The sequence below is a fragment of the Lactuca saligna genome, chromosome 5 (genome assembly GCF_052625555.1).
Source record: "Lactuca saligna cultivar CGN05327 chromosome 5, ASM5262555v1, whole genome shotgun sequence".
In the NCBI taxonomy this organism is placed as follows: Eukaryota; Viridiplantae; Streptophyta; class Magnoliopsida; order Asterales; family Asteraceae; genus Lactuca; species Lactuca saligna.
Window position 1 is genome coordinate 197,875,646 of NC_136421.1, and position 6,000 is coordinate 197,881,645.

The following is a 6,000-nucleotide window of genomic DNA, read 5'->3' on the forward strand; positions in this document are numbered from 1 at the left end:
GCTTGCTTGTTAAGATCATACATTCATACATAACTGTTCCATCTGTAAATTTACGTGGAAAGAACTTGTCGGCACAACCACGTGTTTGGATACCTGGTGGAGATGGATGAGGAAAAGCATCGACGGAGGGTGAAGTAACGAGACTGTTAATAGGAGGCTGAGCCATACCAGTATCTATGCTGCCATGAGGTTGTGTATCCTCAGTAGTGATTATAGGGTCGATATTGTGTTGGGTCTCATTAGTAGCTTGTAATGGTGTTTAAGATATGGTCCCATGAGACTGATAAGAAACCGGTAATACTATCGTTACCGAAGTTGTTTCTGCATCACAACTGTTAGACAAAAGCAAGGATAAATCATAGGAATTCATATGCTCATTTAAAATTTATGGTTCATTCTGCCAAAAAGTGACAACAGGACATGAAGACGAAGGTGTGGTGGTAATGTCGGAACTCGCAAATGGAAAGCGAGATTCATCAAAAACAACATCTCAAGAGATATAAACACGACCTGTAGTCCTATCGAGACATTTATGACTTTTATGGATCGAACTATAACCAAGAAATGTGCACATTTTGGAACGAAACTCAAGTTATCGTGAATTATATTTACCTAAACTTGGCCAACATGCACAGCCAAAGGTGCGAAGAAACGAGTAATCAGGCTTGAGTTTGAGGAGACGGTAATAGGGGTTAAACTATTGGTTGTTAGACTGGGCATTCAATTTATACGATAACATGTTGTGAGAAAAGCCTCATCCCAAAACCGAAGTGGAAGAGAAGAATGAGCTAATAGGGCTAACCCTGTTTCGACTATATGGCGATGTTTTCGTTCCACCATCCTATTCTGTTGTGAGGTATGTGGGCATAAGACACGGTGTGAAATGCCTACATGTCGAAAATATTGGTGAAGTTTATCATACTCACCTCCCTAATCAGATTGAACAATTCGAATCTTAGCATTTAGAAGACGTTCAATGTGATTTGAAAGTTCTAGAAAATTTGCTCAACATCAGACTTATTTTTAATGAGATAAATCCAAGTATAACAACTATAGTCATCCAAGAAACTAACATAATATTTAAAACCACCACTCGATACTTGAGCGGGTCCCCAAACATCAGTGTGGACAAGCTCAAGTCACTACTAGAAAACAGACCTTTAATGACGCGCTTTTTACGACACACACTGATTAATGATACGCAAAAGGACATGCCCTTAAAATAGATTTATCTCTCCAAAAAAATTTAAGGATTTACGACACGCATTATGGCGTGCCCTTAATCTAGTGTCTCAAGAAAAAAAAAATACGGATGGCACTTTATCTTAAACACGCGTCGTCTGTACCTGTTGTTTTATAATTTTAATGAAACACGCTTTTAGTAGACGATGGGGGAAACGAAATCCCCAAAATTTTGAAAACCCACCTCATTTTGTCTATCTTCTATCTATCTTTCATTCTTGCAATCCACTCTCCCCTCTCTGATACTCTCTCCTCTAGATCTCCCTTCATTCTCTACCTCCCGTCTCTCTGTAAACCCTAAGCCATCGCCACCTCCCTTCTCTCTAGCACGTGCTAGGGTTTTATTTTCTTTCAAGCTTCCGCTTCTCTCGTTTTCTCTCAACCCAGTACGTGTGAGGGTTGGAATAACTGAGCGAATTCAAACAATCAATCTTCCATTTCAACTTCTTTCAACTCTGGATCATCGGGTATTTTTTCAGATTCCTTTTCCGGTTTTGTTCACTTTCGAAATTGGAATGGGACCCGTTCTTTTCTACTTCAATACTCTCGATCTCAACCGGCTTTTCTTCTTACACTTCGTCTTCATTTGCAAGGTCCCGGAAATGTATAGGGCCTTGGTATGTTTGATTTTAGTCCTTATTTCAAAGTTCTGTTTTGGTGTTTTCAGGATAGTGTAACACCGGGACATTGGAGATGGTGGTGTGGCGGTGATGTCGGCTTTCGGTGGAGGGGCGGTGAACCAGATGGATCCGTCCAGCAGTAACCGATCTTCCAAGAAACAAAGTTCGCCGGTTCATATCTTCTTGTTCTTTCATAAAGCCATACGGTCGGAGCTCGATGCCCTACACCTGTTTGCCATCACTTTTGCTACTAATTCTCATGTGGAAATTGAGCCCTTGCTTAAGCGCAATCACTTCCTTCGATCAATCTATAAACACCACTGCAATGCCGAAGACGAGGTCTGTATATATTTTGCCTTTAATCTCGAAAGCATATCAGTTTAAATTACTACCGAATTATGTATCATATATGTGTAATATTCTTTATTTTTATGGTGATAAATGATGACGATGGTATATCTAAGTTCTTGAGTGGGATTTTCTAGCGTTGTATTTGTACGTTTAAAAATTCATGCTATTTTGATGGAATTCATTTCACACTCATAGCTGAAGTCTGCCCATTTTCTCCAACCAGGTTATACGAAGTTTATTTGCTTCTGTATGCAACCTATATTGATAATTAACTGGTGGTTGATACCCAAAAAAATAAAAAATAAAAAGGTTCAAGGTGAGGTATGTCATGAGAAATTAGCAAGAGAACGTTTGAAATGAAGAGGAAAGAGTTACAAAAGTTTACAGTAGAGATATAAGTCCTTGTATCTTTGCATTTGTAATAGCTTCTATTAAAGTTGTTAGACTCTTTGAGTGTTCTGTTCATCACTGGAAGGCATAGAACTGCACTTTCACATAATAATCCTACTAATTTTCTTATCAGTGGCTTCATTCTAAAAAGATATGGTGCTATGTTGCATAAGATTTGTAACATGTTTATTTCTTTCATACTTTCAGGTTATTTTTCCAGCTTTAGACATCCGTGTCAAGAACGTGGCTAGAACGTATTCTCTTGAACACGAGGGCGAAAGTGTCATCTTTGATCAACTGTTCACATTACTGGATTCAGACATGCAAAATGAAGAAAGCTTTAGAAGAGAATTAGCATCATGCACAGGTGCCCTTCACACATCAATCAATCAACACATGTCCAAAGAAGAAGAACAGGTAATAATGTCTAACAAGTTTATCCAAGAATCATGTTATTATCTCAATATTCAAAAAAAAAAAAATTGTTAATTCTCATTTTAGGTGTTCCCCTTGCTCGTTGAGAAATTTTCATTTGAGGAACAAGCTTCGTTAGTTTGGCAATTTTTATGCAGCATTCCTATAAACATGATGGCAGAGTTTCTTCCATGGCTTTCAGCTTCTGTATTTTCTGAAGAACGCCATGAGATGTGTAATTGTTTATGCAAAGTAATCCCATAAGAAAAGCTACTTCAACAGGTGAGTAAGGGTATTTTTGTCCATGTTCATCTTTTACTCATTTTCTCGTTCCTATCTGACAAATTACTTCTTATTCTAATTTAAGATTATATTCACGTGGATGGATGGTGCAAACGGTTTTAAAAAGCGAAAAATCTCTGAAGAGTGTGAGGAAGGGCATTATTGTCCATGTTTATCTTCCAGACCTAAAAAACGAGAATCTTTCTTGAGGTCAATTGACGATTCCACAGATTCACTACCTGATCGCCCTGTAGATGAAATATTACACTGGCACAAAGCTATAATAAAAGAATTAATTGATATAGCTGAAACAGCTAGAAGGATACAGTTATCTGGAGACTTTTCAGATATATCCGTGTTTAATAAAAGACTCCAATTTATTGCAGAAGTTTGCATATTCCATAGGTACCCTTCTGTAGCAATCACGTGAATTTGACAAGTTTGCATATTGAAACATTGATAATTTGGTACTAATTTTATCCTTTTGAATGCAGTATTGCGGAAGATAAAGTTATATTCCCTACTGTAGATGCTGAGCTGACATTCGCCCAAGAACACACAGAAGAAGAGAGTGACTTTGACAAATTTAGATGTTTGATTGAAAGCATAGAAAAAGATGGAGCAAATTCATCTTCATCTGAATTTTGTTCAAAGTTATGCTCACATGCTGATCATATCATGTCCATCATTGAGAAACATTTCAAAATGAAGAACTTCAGGTGAATGAGTGAAATAGTGAATCACTAGTCTTTCTTTTTATGAATTTTATTTACCATAACGCCCTTATGTGATTTCAATTTCAGGTTCTCCCACTTGCACACAAGCATTTTACTCCTAAAAGACAACGAGAGCTCTAATACCAAAGTTTATGTGCAATGCCTTTGAGAGTAATTGAATGTGTTTTACCATGGTTAGTTGGATCACTTACTGAAGAGGAATCAAAATCATTTCTCCACAATATGCATATGGCAGGTTTGTCTATTTTGTCAAATTTTTCTCAAACGATTGTTTATTTATTTCTTCATTGTGAAGTCTAAGTTTCTAACTCTTAACACATGGTTTTTGTTAGCTCCTCCTTCCGATATTGCCCTTGTCACCCTGTTCTCCGGTTGGGCTTGCAAAGGGCGTCCAAGGGAAATATGCTTGTCTTCAGGCACAACAGGTTGTTGTCCTGCAAGGGCATTTTTGGAATCCAGTAATGGTTGCAATCCACCTTGTTGTGCAAGGGCATTTTTGGAAATATGCTTGTCTTCAGGCACAACAGGTTCTTTCTCTCTCTCTCTCTCTCTCTCTCTCTCTCTAACTATATATATATATATATATATATATATATATATATATATATATATATATATATATATATGATGGAGTTTCACTTGATTGCTTTCTGGTTTAAATTAACACTACACGATACATGCAATAGTCTTTAAAATTAATAGCCAGTTGGCAGTATGTTCACTCATTATGTACCCTTTTTAAAGTTGTTTAATTATATGTATAGCTAAACAAGCTAGCTAGGTGCATAATACGATTCATTTGAATCTTGAGTTTTCTACTGAATATTGCTTTGGACTCATAACAGTAGGTTGTGCGCAAGTTTTACACCAATGGGCTATAAGGTGGACTGAGGTGATAGATCAACCAGAGGGGTCATCCTTTTAAAATATTTATTTTATCCCCTTTATATGTTAAAGGACTTGGTAGATCATCATCTGGTGGAATCTTGAGTTCCATTAGTTATGGAGCCAATGAGATTGCTTCTTCTGTTCTAGCAAGTATCACAAGTCAAAGTAAGAAAAACAAAGGGAATTTCAATCGAATGAATTTAGATAAAGATAAAGGTCGTTATTATTTTTCCCTCAAAACCCTGAACCTCTGAATATTTAGTGATAAAGCAAAAGGGTTGGTAATTATTATTATTATTATTATTATTATTATTATTATTATTATTATTAATTTTAATAATGTTTGCAGATAAAAGTGGAAAGAAAGAAAAAGGGGAGAAGTCTTCTGTTGGTGAAAAAGCAAAAACAAAGGGAGCTGTTGTGGAAAAGGAAGTAACAAAGGGAGAGGATTCTTTTCCATTATTAATTAAAATTACATGAAGTTAAAGTTAGGTCCTCTTCTTTGTGTTGAGTGCGTGTTGCTCTGATTTTGATCTATGCGTTGAGTGCTTTTCTGTTGGTGCTGAGGTTTATCCTCATAAAAGCAATCATCCATATAGAGTTACGGTTAGTAATTTCTTGTTGGTATACAATTGTTGAAGTTTGTTGTTGTGTTCCAGTATATCCCTGATGACCACAAGCCACCATCGGAGGACCACCGTTGAACACCCCCAAAATCCGGTGGCCACTGCCCACAGAACAGGTAAGGATGCTTTGATTTGTTTTTTTTACTGATGTGTTGTTTTTCGGTGACCACCAGCCACCACCGGAAGACCACCTTTGAAGCCAACCCGGAGAAATCCCGCTGCCACTGCCATATAACAGGTATGTTTTTTTTTTTTTAATGTTATTTTATTTTGGTTGGATAATCTTATAAATTTTTCAATATCTTGTATGCCTCCTATGATTATTTGTATAATTGTTTGAAATTGATTGTGTGAAAGTCATCTACAAAAGCAAGGTTGGTGTAAGAGTTGATGACGAGAACATTGTTCCAAGACGTTCTGTGACAACCCTATTTTTCCCAAAAACATTGT

At 36.8% G+C, this 6,000-nt stretch overlaps 1 pseudogene; it reads left to right on the plus strand.

The window, feature by feature from the left end:
* The first annotated feature begins 1,919 nt into the window (after window positions 1–1,919).
* LOC145046126 (zinc finger protein BRUTUS-like) lies at window positions 1,920–5,628 on the plus strand (annotated as a pseudogene).
* Window positions 5,629–6,000: the final 372 nt, after the last annotated feature.